Source organism: Adiantum capillus-veneris, chromosome 8, assembly GCF_014529385.1.
Source record: "Adiantum capillus-veneris isolate H3 chromosome 8, ASM1452938v2, whole genome shotgun sequence".
NCBI lineage: Eukaryota > Viridiplantae > Streptophyta > Polypodiopsida > Polypodiales > Pteridaceae > Adiantum > Adiantum capillus-veneris.
The window spans coordinates 144,126,783-144,141,739 of NC_140938.1; positions in this window are offsets into that span (position 1 = coordinate 144,126,783).

Consider the following 14,957-nt stretch of genomic DNA (forward strand, 5'->3'; position numbering starts at 1 on the left):
AGGGATGTACGAAATGAAGTGCGATAAGCCCAAAGTGCAGCCATAAGATTCTTGTCCCAATCACTTTTGTGATTGTTTACATGTTTAGTGATGATCTTGCAGATCATACCATTTACCTTTTCTACCAAACCATTGCATTGTGGGTAGTAGGGAGTTGAGTGTCGTCGTGAGATACCTAACTTCTCCATTAGCTCTCCTACAAGGTCTCCTCTAAAACCTGGTCCCTTGTCAGAAATTATTTCAAGAGGAGTGCCAAAATGGCAACAAATGTTTTCAAATACGAACTTAGCCACTTCCTTAGTTGTAATCCGGGTGGTGGCAAGTGCTTCAGCCCACCCGGCCATGTAGTCCACACCCATGATGATATAAAATTTACCTGATTGGCTCCTTGGCAAAGGCCCAATAGCATCAATTCCCCATTTCTCAAATGGTCCATATGAGATTATAGGAGTCTGTGGCTCATATGTGAGCCTCCTATCCCCTGCCTTTTGACATTCCTTGCATTTTTTACACCAATGATGCACATCCCTATGTACACTAGGCCATACAAACCCGGCTTGTAGAATCTTTCTACTAGTGATGTCAAGTGCAAAGTGTCCTCCGCAAACACCATCATGGCAACTTGAAATGATTTCAGTGATCTCTCTAGACAGAGGTACACGTCTAAGAATTTGATCCTTACCCTTGCAGTAGAGGTCGTCATTGATATGGTGGTATTTTGTTGCCTTGCGAACAATCCACTGCTTTTGGCTCTTAGTAAGATCTTTAGGACACTCTCCTGTGTCCAAGAAACTCATGATGTCAGGCATAGCATCGCTACCTTGGAAGAGAGGCAGCTTCAACTTGATAGCACCCACCACTGAAACATCTTGCAGCGTCTCTCTAGCTAGAGCATCTGCTTCTTGATTTTCTGCTCGAGGGACATGATGTAATTGTACAACTTGAAATTTCCCTAAAAGTTCCTTGACTTTGCGCAAATGGCCTAGCAAGCTATGATTTTTACAAGCCCAAGTTCCTTGTATTTGTTTTATTAAAAGCATGGCATCACCAAATACATTTAACCGTTGAATGCCCTGTGTCACACACCACTCTAACCCAAGAGTTAAGGCTGTATATTCTGCCTCATTGTTAGAGTGAGAATCCAAGAGATTCCCAATGGAGAAAACCTTATCCCCTTTCTCGTTGAAGATGACAATGCCTACAGCAGCTTTGTCCACTTTCCTCTTGTAGGCTCCATCAAAGAAAAGAGAGTGAGTCTCCTCTACCTTAGGGACTTGCAGTACGGGTGTAATATCTTGATCATTTGGCTTTATCTTTAGATTCTTTTCATAGTGGCGATGAGTGAGAATACCTCCTAGACTGGCCCTTGTGGAGTTCTCCACTTGCATTGTGTAGTCAAACTCTTGCAGCCTTGTGAGCCATTTGGAAATCCTAGAAGAAAAATCCATGTGCTGCATTACATAAGGAAATACTTCTTCCATTGTTAAGATTATGAATGTTCTAGACAATAAATAAGAGAGAAATTTGGTGGTAGCAAACATTAATGCAAGCACCATGTGCTCCACTGTCGTCTATCCCTTTTCTGATGGAGTCATCATTTGACTAGAGAAGTAGATAGGACACATGAAAGAAGTTTGAGGATCCTTTTGCATCAATACAGCACCAAGTGTGTCATTGCCCACATTAGGGTTTACATAAAATGGCTCGTCCCACTTTGGAGGTGCTATGGTGGGAAGTGAAGCTAGACTTTGTTTTACCTCATTGAATTGTTGTTCATTTTTTTCACTCCAAGTGAAAATCTCTTGATGGGTAACTTGTTGTAAAGGAAGAACCACTTGGGAGAGCAAGTGAATGAACCTACTCAAATACCTCACCTTTTGAAGAAAAGAGACCAATTGCTTTGTTGTGGTGGGAGAGGTCAAAGCCAGCAAGGCTTGAACCTTGCTTGGGTCAGCTTCAATGCCATTGGCCGAGATCACATGGCCAAGAAGAGTAACCTTGCTTTCACCAATGTGGCATTTCTCCACATTGAGTTGGCCCCCCAAAGCTTGTAGCCTAGCTAGACCTTCATAAACTTTCTCCAAATGAAGAGAGCGAGAGCTATAGATACAAAAGTCATCAATAAAAACACGGATTGATTTTCCAAAGAATGGTTGAAAAACAAATGTCACATATCGCTAAAAAGTGGCTGGAGCATTAGTGAGACCAAAAGGCATAACTTTGTAAGCAAAACATCCCCATGGTGTGATGAAGGTTGTCTTCTTTTTATCTTCTTCAGAGATGCTAATTTGGAAGTAGCCTGAGTAGCCATCACATACCGTGTAGCGCTCATGTCCTGCTACCTCATTGAGTATTTCGTCTTGAAAAGGAAGAGGAAAATGGTCCCTCTTTGTGGCTGCATTAAGAGGCTTGTAATCAACAAAAACCCTCCACTTACCATTCTTCTTTGGAGTGACTACCACTGGAGAAACCCACTCTGAGTCTTCAACAGGATAGATAAAACCGGCTAGAACCTCACCTCTTTGAGCAGGGCGTCTTGTTGAATTACTCCTAGCCGCCTGAGCTTCTACACTACAGGTATACTTCCCTCCTTGAGCTTAATGTGATGTTGAACTACTGTGATGCCAGTGATTTTATCATATTCATCAATGAACAATGTGGTAAAATTACTTAGCATCAAAATATAATCTTCACGCTCCTTCCCACACAACTCACTAGAGAGCATTTGATGTAGCTTACGTGCTTCTACCAGAGGTTGTATACCTGGTGTCTCCCCTTGGTTTGATGATGAGGCATCAGGTTGCTCCATCTTCTTAGGGTCCTTGAGAATGATCCCCATCACCTCAATGCTACTATCACTTTCTTCACTCACTGTTGACTCCTACTCTGAAGTGGTTGAAGATTCACCACTAGAAAACTCATCCATAGAGGTTTCTAGATCCATGTCGCATTGCCGACCTGTCTTCGTGTCGTAAAGTATTGGCCTACCTTTTGCATCCTTCATATGGATTATGCCGGTGCCCTAGTCCTGCTTAGCTCTCATAGCCATAAGCCAAGGCCTCCCTAGAATGATAGGATAGCCCTCCCCTTTGTGTGGCATGACAAAGATGTCCACATCTACGTCGGTGTTGAATGCCTTTATCCTAACTGCATTTATGACACCAACACATTGAACTTTTAAATTATTTGCCATTTTGGCTCGGCATGGTGCCGGCCGACTCACCTCTAAACCCAAACAGTGCATCATTTTTTCACTCATGACGCATATTTGTGCACCACCATCGATATATATATTGGAGATGTGTTTCCCTTTGATGTAAGCATCCATCACTGGTAGTATGCCATCTAGATTCCTCCCAGAGATAGCCCCAGCTATCTTTGGCTTTGGTCGTCTCGTGCTAACCATCTTTGTCCATTGTCTCCTCACCCTAGGTGCTAGGTGGAGTAATTCGGGCTAGGTGATTTTTGGGCCCTGCACAGAAACATCTTGAACCAAATCATATGGTTTAGAACATTCACCCAAAGAGAAATCTACAATGTCAATTTTACGTCGTGACTTGGACGGCTTTTTGCTAGATTCCCCTTTAGTCTTCATCTTTTCTTCCTTTTGGGAAGATTCACCATGCCTGACGCGTTTTACCCCTATGGCATCTACTCCTTTAACCTTGGTCTTATCCTCCTCCATTTTCTCCTTTCCTTTACCTTCAAGACTAATGACGCTTACTGTTTGATTGCCAACTGGTGGTGGGGGTAAGGGTGGAATGAGAGGTTGTGGTGGTGGTGGTTGAATGGGTGGTTGTAGGATTTGCAAGGGTGGTGCTTGTTGTGGTGCTCTCGGTGGTGGTGGTCTTGCTCTCGGTGGTGAAACCTGGTTTTTCCTGGATCCTCTGTTGAAATTCTGCCTCCTTGGGTGTGGACAATAGTACATGCCATGACCATCCTCCCCACAATTGTAGCAATGGTATTCTTGGTTTTGCCTTCATTGTGCTCTCCCTTTCTCTTGGTTGCGATTGTGTACATGCCATGGTTGTATCAAATGGACTGAGAGATTCTCAAGTTGATTGGTGATTCGGTTGAGCACGTCTTGTTGATTTTCAATTGGTTCTTGTGGTTGAATCCTCTGGGCGGCTGTTGTAGGTGGTTCTAGAGGTGATCGGGTCCTAACGGATTCCTCTTCATCGATATTCCTGGCTTGTAGGTGCAATTTCTTGTCTTTAAGGCGGGCCACTTCAACTACTAGCTCATACGTAGCAGGAAACCTTCCCTTCACCTTCTCTTTAAGAGTTGGCCATAACCCAGCCACAAAACGATCTTTTCTTAGGAAATCACGTGCCCCCTCATCCTCTCTTAGCGATGCAACCCATCGCCCCCATAAATCTACAAACTTTGACTCATATGATGCATATTCTAGCATACTACCCTGCTTCAACTCTGTCAACAATTGCCATAGCTTCTCTGATGTTGTGCCCTCTCCAAAATGCTTGACAAAGGCTGCAATTAATAAGTCCCACCATTCCTTGGTTGCTTGTGCCAAGGCATTGTACCATGATCTTGCCTCCACCTTCATTAGAAGTGGGAAGATGCGCAAGCGTGAAGCATCATCATCTCTCGCAGAGATGACACATGCTATTTCCAAGTTGTCTAGAAAGTCTGCAGCATCCTCACCCACCTTACCAGTAAAGGTTGGAAATGCTACACTTGTCATTGTGAGAGTGAGAAAATTAACTCGACTTAGAAATCTTTTTTTTATATATTTATAAATAGAGATTCAATACATGGGTGCTCGGTAGATGAAAAACACACTATACAAGGATGAAAATAACTACATCAAAAGAAAATTCATGATTAATCATAGGGAGGATAAAGGGTAGAGAAGAGGTGTTTATCTCTTGCAGTCGTTCTCTACCAAACATGGTTGTAATGATTTGCTGATAAAACATCTTGCGGTCCAAGATTACTTTGATTGATTGAATTCATTGTGGTGCATAAGTTTGGTTCCTTGCAAAAGGTTGATGCGCTGGGTCCATCACATGATAATTCGGAAAGGCTCTCTCCTTCGTGGTGGAAGGTTATAGTCGGAGGTGTAGAGCTCTTGGTAGTCGAGGTCAAATTTATAGTACCACAGGACAAGGTTGTCTTCGTCTTCTAGCTCTAGGACTGCCCCTCTAGCAAGCTCTTGGAAAAGCTTGAACTCTCTCTCTTTGAGCAACTTCACTTTCCTGCAAGATAGAGTGCCATCTAGTGTATACACAGGTGTGATGAGGTAGGTGGTGAGTCTTACCACTTGTATTAATCCAAGTTGGATGGATACATAGCAAGTTGTAAAGTCATCATCATAGCCTTGATTCACAAGCAACACCCCTTGAAGGTGGAGGGTCTTGTCTTTCCGCCAAGCAAAACCAGTGTCAAAGACCTTGTCGATGACAAGCTCTGCCACTTCACTTGGTAGAAGACGTAGAATCCATGCTACTGTTTCTAGTTCCTGGCTCATGAGATGAGAGTGAGGTATAGAAAGACTTTGGAGGATTTACCCTTTTGTTTTGGAAACGGGGTGATTGTCGGCACTGGAAAACCCTTGAATCTTTTGGTGCAAGGGAGAGGGAGGGACCACGCGTTCGTAGTAGCTTCCTCAAGTTGTGAAGGCTTGTTGTGGGCGTAGGTGGAATAGGTGGCAAAGATGGGGACGTAGGTGTAGAGAAGCTTGGTGCTACTTGAAAGCATACTAATGTGAGAACGCCTGTGCGGATGTCGAGGGAGAAAATGATGGCCTTTTCTTCACTTTGGGTTGCACTCATGTCAAAGGTGCGGTTTTTGGCTACAATGTGAGCATGATGCACCTTGTGCCTTGCTTTTACGCTTGCGGGGATGATGAGAAATGTAAACAATTTCAGTAGGGAAAGAGGGTCTTACCACCTCTTTTATGCTAAAAATACAACACCCTGGCAAGAGTGTCTTGATGACTTGAGTCAAACCTTCTTGAAGCTCCTCCTCTTCAGTGGTCCAATTCGAGAATTCAAGAAGCCACTCGTCCATGAAGAGAAGTAAACATGTCAGCCTTGTAAACTGAAGGTTTCAAGAGCCCTCCTCAGTGGGGGCACCAAATGAGAGGCGGAAGTGAAAAATAGACCCGGTGGCCTCTACACCAAGACTATGCACAATGGCCTCATCATGGGGGATACACAATAGGGGCACCACCTAGCAAGATATGCGGCTAGGACGCATACATATACACAATGAAACATGCCATGGAAAACAATTTCAAGATCCATGCCCAAATGTGGAATGGGGTGATCGGAGAATAAGGTGAGAGGAGTGGTGAGTGAGTGAGAATGTGCTCGCTACTCATGCATGTAGTAAGGAACATAATGAGGTCAGGGAAACATGCAAGTATGCTCACTTATCATACAAGAGGTGGCGCATCCGCACACCTCAAGATGGAAGTAGCAAGATGATAGGAATATGAGAGGGAGAGAGAGTGTGTGTGTATGGTGGCGAATCCGCACACCTTAACATAAGCAAACCAAAAAAAAAAAAAAAGGCAAGGAACAAGCATATACCATACTCACAATGAGATGTATCCAAAACGACACAAGGTATGGCACCAAGATGGAATGTGTTGATTGCTTGCAAAAGATGAATACAATAGGTAGCGTATGGCAGGAAGATGAGAAGGCAACAAGATCGTAGGAGGCATAATGGAGAGATGGGAGTTGATGGCGAGGAATATCATGAGTGTGTCCACCCTTCTTCTTCTTGAAATTGTGCCTTCAATCCTTAATTACAAGTGGTGTGGAGGTGTGGTGCTCATCTTTTGTGCATGGTGATGGTGATGGTGATGGTGTTGTGATTATGTGATTAGGGTTCATGCTACAAGCATGTAGCACAAGAATGTGTATGGATAGGTGTGTGTGTGTGTATCTTTCCAAGTGAGCTCTCATGGCCTCCTTATATAGGGAAGGAGGAGAGTACTTAGCAATATTTCTATTTACGGTGAGTGTCCCACTATGGTGACTAGGAAAATGGGGTGCATGTGACTGTGGCTCCCATCTTGTCTCCTCATTATTTAAATACCAAAGTCAATAGAGAGAGAATAAGAGAGAATGTGGGTAGGATGTAGAGGATAGGAGATATTTACAATAGTCTAGCTTTGGCTAGACTTAAGCTTATCAGGGAGAGAAGAGAGAGGTAAGAAATTTATAAGAGAGGTTGTCGAAGGTGGATAGTTGTTGATGAGGATGGATCCTCCAAAAATGGTGATAGAATCACTCTAGACTTGCCAAGACCTCATTAAAAGAGCCTTGTCTCTTGTAATCATGCTTGAAGACTTGTAGAACCATAGCCATTCTAGAGGGAAGAAAATTGGGGATGGCCTGTGTCACCATTACACTAGAAAACTGGGGTCCACCACAAAAATCATAGATCCACGTTTATATATAACTCCAAAAATTCTGAAAAAAATTGAGCTAAAAGTTGAGATCATGAGCTACATCTTTCATGTTGAATGCGACTTCAGATTCGGGGTTCTTCTCTACTTAAAAAATTCAGTCAAATAATGTATTATTTGTGGCTGCAAAGGTCTTTTGGTGGTCCCCTTTGAGTGGACTTCTCTCTTGCCTTCAAGTGTAAGCTCCTTCATGTGTATGAAAACATGACCTAGAGTTTTCAAAAGATTGGCAATCATCTAGATGGAGGTATTATTGAAATTTGAAAGTGGGGTTGAGGTTTGAAAATGAAAACTAGTGAATAAAATATTTGGTAGGGTGGAGTAATATATATACATGAAAAAAAATATTAGAAAATACTAAAATATATAATATAATTTAGAATATATATATTTAATATTTAAGGTCAAAAGAGAGATGAACAAAGAAAGCTTACTTATTTATGCTACATCGTGATTGATTAGCATAAGTCTTATTTATTTAATAAAGGATAAAAATTTTGTGAAAAAGGGAAGAAAAATCAAAAGTAACTTATGTAATAGGAAATATTTTGGTAAAAGGGCAAAGATATATGGGGGGGTTCCCATGCATGGAAAAGCTTGCCTCATTAGCCCTCCCCCTAAGGCTAGAGGTATTCATGCCTCTAGCGTTGTACTTGATTCTTCTTCAATTGAGATGGAGGAGTCTCCCTCCTCAGGGATTTCCATCATAGGTGCTTGATCAAATCTCAAAAAGTACTGCTTCAACCTCCATCCATTGACACGTGTTTTGTGGAGCCTACCATCTGCATCCATCAATCGGTAACTGCCATTGGCGTAGCGCTTTCTAATGAAAAATGGCCCCTCCCATCTTGGTGAAAACTTTTTATCCTTCCTAGTGTCAAACCTGTTATCATACCGTAGGACCAACATACCTTTCTTGAGACCTTTTGCCCTAAGTCCCTTCTTGAAGGTAAGTCGACGTTGCTCTGCCTGTGGTGCATAATAGTTGATAGCATCTTCTCTGTCAAGTTGAAGCCTCTCTAGATCAAGAATGGGGTTGTGGAGATGAGCATTAGGACGTTCAACCTACCCAGCTAGCACCCTGAGACTAGCCAATTGTACTTCAATGGGTAAAATGGCTTCCTTACCAAACACCAAGTGATATGGTGTGAACCCAAGGGATGTACGAAATGAAGTGCGATAAGCCCAAAGTGCAGCCATAAGATTCTTGTCCCAATCACTTTTGTGATTGTTTACATGTTTAGTGATGATCTTGCAGATCATACCATTTACCTTTTCTACCAAACCATTGCATTGTGGGTAGTAGGGAGTTGAGTGTCGTCGTGAGATACCTAACTTCTCCATTAGCTCTCCTACAAGGTCTCCTCTAAAACCTGGTCCCTTGTCAGAAATTATTTCAAGAGGAGTGCCAAAATGGCAACAAATGTTTTCAAATACGAACTTAGCCACTTCCTTAGCTGTAATCCGGGTGGTGGCAAGTGCTTCAGCCCACCCGGCCATGTAGTCCACACCCATGATGATATAAAATTTACCTGATTGGCTCCTTGGCAAAGGCCCAATAGCATCAATTCCCCATTTCTCAAATGGTCCATATGAGATTATAGGAGTCTGTGGCTCATATGTGAGCCTCCTATCCCCTGCCTTTTGACATTCCTTGCATTTTTTACACCAATGATGCACATCCCTATGTACACTAGGCCATACAAACCCGGCTTGTAGAATCTTTCTACTAGTGATGTCAAGTGCAAAGTGTCCTCCGCAAACACCATCATGGCAACTTGAAATGATTTCAGTGATCTCTCTAGACAGAGGTACACGTCTAAGAATTTGATCCTTACCCTTGCAGTAGAGGTCGTCATTGATATGGTGGTATTTTGTTGCCTTGCGAACAATCCACTGCTTTTGGCTCTTAGTAAGATCTTTAGGACACTCTCCTGTGTCCAAGAAACTCATGATGTCAGGCATAGCATCGCTACCTTGGAAGAGAGGCAGCTTCAACTTGATAGCACCCACCACTGAAACATCTTGCAGCGTCTCTCTAGCTAGAGCATCTGCTTCTTGATTTTCTGCTCGAGGGACATGATGTAATTGTACAACTTGAAATTTCCCTAAAAGTTCCTTGACTTTGCGCAAATGGCCTAGCAAGCTATGATTTTTACAAGCCCAAGTTCCTTGTATTTGTTTTATTAAAAGCATGGCATCACCAAATACATTTAACCGTTGAATGCCCTGTGTCACACACCACTCTAACCCAAGAGTTAAGGCTGTATATTCTGCCTCATTGTTAGAGTGAGAATCCAAGAGATTCCCAATGGAGAAAACCTTATCCCCTTTCTCGTTGAAGATGACAATGCCTACAGCAGCTTTGTCCACTTTCCTCTTGTAGGCTCCATCAAAGAAAAGAGAGTGAGTCTCCTCTACCTTAGGGACTTGCAGTACGGGTGTAATATCTTGATCATTTGGCTTTATCTTTAGATTCTTTTCATAGTGGCGATGAGTGAGAATACCTCCTAGACTGGCCCTTGTGGAGTTCTCCACTTGCATTGTGTAGTCAAACTCTTGCAGCCTTGTGAGCCATTTGGAAATCCTAGAAGAAAAATCCATGTGCTGCATTACATAAGGAAATACTTCTTCCATTGTTAAGATTATGAATGTTCTAGACAATAAATAAGAGAGAAATTTGGTGGTAGCAAACATTAATGCAAGCACCATGTGCTCCACTGTCGTCTATCCCTTTTCTGATGGAGTCATCATTTGACTAGAGAAGTAGATAGGACACATGAAAGAAGTTTGAGGATCCTTTTGCATCAATACAGCACCAAGTGTGTCATTGCCCACATTAGGGTTTACATAAAATGGCTCGTCCCACTTTGGAGGTGCTATGGTGGGAAGTGAAGCTAGACTTTGTTTTACCTCATTGAATTGTTGTTCATTTTTTTCACTCCAAGTGAAAATCTCTTGATGGGTAACTTGTTGTAAAGGAAGAACCACTTGGGAGAGCAAGTGAATGAACCTACTCAAATACCTCACCTTTTGAAGAAAAGAGACCAATTGCTTTGTTGTGGTGGGAGAGGTCAAAGCCAGCAAGGCTTGAACCTTGCTTGGGTCAGCTTCAATGCCATTGGCCGAGATCACATGGCCAAGAAGAGTAACCTTGCTTTCACCAATGTGGCATTTCTCCACATTGAGTTGGCCCCCCAAAGCTTGTAGCCTAGCTAGACCTTCATAAACTTTCTCCAAATGAAGAGAGCGAGAGCTATAGATACAAAAGTCATCAATAAAAACACGGATTGATTTTCCAAAGAATGGTTGAAAAACAAATGTCACATATCGCTAAAAAGTGGCTGGAGCATTAGTGAGACCAAAAGGCATAACTTTGTAAGCAAAACATCCCCATGGTGTGATGAAGGTTGTCTTCTTTTTATCTTCTTCAGAGATGCTAATTTGGAAGTAGCCTGAGTAGCCATCACATACCGTGTAGCGCTCATGTCCTGCTACCTCATTGAGTATTTCGTCTTGAAAAGGAAGAGGAAAATGGTCCCTCTTTGTGGCTGCATTAAGAGGCTTGTAATCAACAAAAACCCTCCACTTACCATTCTTCTTTGGAGTGACTACCACTGGAGAAACCCACTCTGAGTCTTCAACAGGATAGATAAAACCGGCTAGAACCTCACCTCTTTGAGCAGGGCGTCTTGTTGAATTACTCCTAGCCGCCTGAGCTTCTACACTACAGGTATACTTCCCTCCTTGAGCTTAATGTGATGTTGAACTACTGTGATGCCAGTGATTTTATCATATTCATCAATGAACAATGTGGTAAAATTACTTAGCATCAAAATATAATCTTCACGCTCCTTCCCACACAACTCACTAGAGAGCATTTGATGTAGCTTACGTGCTTCTACCAGAGGTTGTATACCTGGTGTCTCCCCTTGGTTTGATGATGAGGCATCAGGTTGCTCCATCTTCTTAGGGTCCTTGAGAATGATCCCCATCACCTCAATGCTACTATCACTTTCTTCACTCACTGTTGACTCCTACTCTGAAGTGGTTGAAGATTCACCACTAGAAAACTCATCCATAGAGGTTTCTAGATCCATGTCGCATTGCCGACCTGTCTTCGTGTCGTAAAGTATTGGCCTACCTTTTGCATCCTTCATATGGATTATGCCGGTGCCCTAGTCCTGCTTAGCTCTCATAGCCATAAGCCAAGGCCTCCCTAGAATGATAGGATAGCCCTCCCCTTTGTGTGGCATGACAAAGATGTCCACATCTACGTCGGTGTTGAATGCCTTTATCCTAACTGCATTTATGACACCAACACATTGAACTTTTAAATTATTTGCCATTTTGGCTCGGCATGGTGCCGGCCGACTCACCTCTAAACCCAAACAGTGCATCATTTTTTCACTCATGACGCATATTTGTGCACCACCATCGATATATATATTGGAGATGTGTTTCCCTTTGATGTAAGCATCCATCACTGGTAGTATGCCATCTAGATTCCTCCCAGAGATAGCCCCAGCTATCTTTGGCTTTGGTCGTCTCGTGCTAACCATCTTTGTCCATTGTCTCCTCACCCTAGGTGCTAGGTGGAGTAATTCGGGCTAGGTGATTTTTGGGCCCTGCACAGAAACATCTTGAACCAAATCATATGGTTTAGAACATTCACCCAAAGAGAAATCTACAATGTCAATTTTACGTCGTGACTTGGACGGCTTTTTGCTAGATTCCCCTTTAGTCTTCATCTTTTCTTCCTTTTGGGAAGATTCACCATGCCTGACGCGTTTTACCCCTATGGCATCTACTCCTTTAACCTTGGTCTTATCCTCCTCCATTTTCTCCTTTCCTTTACCTTCAAGACTAATGACGCTTACTGTTTGATTGCCAACTGGTGGTGGGGGTCTTATTAATTAAGATTTAACAGCGACACACACATCCTATACATAAGGTTTTTCTTTTTTAAAGAAAAATCGGGATGCTGGCTTTGGAATTTCTCTTTGAAATCGAGTTCTAAGTTGGACCCACAGTCTGTAATCCCTTGATCGGTTGACTAGTGATAGGTGGTCCCTTTTAGACTCTATTTTTGGTTCCCTGCTCACGGCTACTATAGTCTTTGACTTTGTCGGTTGAAGGTTTGTAGGCCCGAAAATATTACAATTACTGTTTTATATTTCTATTTATGTTGACTCTGTTTCCTTTTTAGGATTGCTTACCCTATAGAATGACAGCTCGCATGAGCACTAATCACAACCCTGAGAATCATGCAAAGATTCTCGAACAGATTAAGCTTTACCTTAAGGACCATAAACCAAAGAATTCCTTGGAAGTGAACTAGACCTTTCCTCTCTAGGAAGGCCAAAGATTGTATTACCTACTATGGCAAATATAAGTGAACCTCACCTCACTGTTTTTGCTGACTCTTGCTCTCTCAGAAGGATTGGAACTGACCTCGGAGCCCCTCTCAGTGGCCACTTCTCTTGTTCTCAGATGTATTAGCAGCTTGGATGCTTCGCAACTAATTTATGATTTGGCACTTACCTCTGACAAAAAATTATCTGTCTTACATATGCTATCGGTTAATGATTGGGTTAAGATTTTAGCAACTTTGGACAAAGACTCCATGGAAGGAGTAAATTTAATTTCCCAATACATTGCCCAGCTTCCTCTATTATCCTCATAGTATCAGGAAGAGCTTGTTCTGTTCTCCTCCTCTGGTGCAGATCTGTCTAACTTTATTAGGAAGTTATGTGGGCTTAATCCCTCTTTTGTCTGCGCACCCGCAACTACTCCTTCTATTCCACAAACTGGTGGTATCTTCTGTCGGGATAGTGCAGCCCTTGAAGTTGTTAAGGAATTTCAGAGTAATCTTTGCTCCCTCAATGACTCAAACCTCCTTGAGATGGTGCCCAAAATCTCTAAAGTTTTTCCTCTCTTGCCTGTAAGATAAATTGAAATTGAATCCCTCGGGGTTGACCATCAGCTTTGGGTCTTGCCCAACAAAGCTTTCTTAGCTCTTATTTTAAGTGAGATCTGTGTTTACCTAGCCAACCTCCCTACCTCTATTGTGGAAGATTGCAGAATCAATATTCTTAAAGGAGGGAAATTATTGGATAAAGGTGAGCTCATCAAAGCACCCTTCAACCTCAATCTCATCGACCACTCCAAGTGCCCCTCAAATACAGGACTGTACATCTGTACCAAAGGAAACATGGAATTTGCAAAAAGTAACCCTGATTTTTACACAGAGTTCATCTGGAATGTCTTTTGTCCTTATGTAAAATGTGCTTGCATATTTCTTGACCCTAAAGCCTCTTGTGAATCTAGCATCATGTGGTTTGATCATGCTATCTGGTTTATTCTCAACCATCTGGACTTACTGTTCCCGGAGAAACTTGTGGACTTTCATCTTTCCCTCATTTGCTCTTGGTTAGGTGGTCAGGCTAAGCAGATTTTAATTGCATAGATTGCCTTCAAAATCATCCGTGGACTTATGCATGATATCTTGAAGGAGTTAAAAGCTGATGAACCTGGCATTTACTTAACAACTTATGCTAACTTTAAAGGTGTTAAGCTCATCACTAGTCTTCTTAAACCTTGTAATGATGAGGATGACTCCCCTGCTCTCAAAAGGGCTAACTCTTTGATCACTCCCAACTCCTTCACTTCCTTCTTAGCACCTAGTTCATCCTCTAACCGAGGAAGAGTTCGTAGCTTTACAAGAGGAAGAGGCAGATCTCCCCCCATCAGGAACTTCCCTGAATTTTAACCCCTGGGTGTATTGCAGGTTGCTACAAGCCCTTGCAAAAGAAGAACTCTCAACAAAGAGGATCCGGAAAATGGTTTCATCTATATACACTGTCTCTTTCACAATGTACTCCTCGATTGGATTGAACCAAAAAATATTTTTTGTGGGTGCTTTGATCTATTTTTTGGTAATCACAAACTGCTTGACAATATAATCATAGGATGGAAATATCATCATCCCGTAAAAATGTTGATCTATAATAATGACTTTCTTTGGCAGGATTCTATCCCTCATTGTACATGTATTCAATTTACCACTTTTTGCAGAAATTTTGAGGATTTTGGTAACCATGTTTGCACTTGTGATCTTAGCATTATTGAAAATACTAAAATACGTAGAATTTTGCCCAAAGGGCTCAATCATATACCTAACTTTCCTAAAAACCCATACCTTGCCTCATCAACTATACTAAGCTGTCTCACTCACCTTGTCAATGATCTCCGACTAGAGATGACAGTCCTACTGAACTTAAGGGAAGTAGTGAAGGAATGCTTCCTTCGTAAAATTTCACAACTTCCTAGTAAATGGTTATCATTTGAATACTCTTGGCTTACTTCTTAGTTAACTCTTGATTTTCAAAAAATCTCTGATAAATGGTTTGTTGTCGGGCTTGACAAAAGCTCTAAGTGTCCCACTCTTGTTTGCAAATACCTAGGTTGGAAAGCCACTCGTAATCGAGTATCTGGTAAGGAATTCTATCAT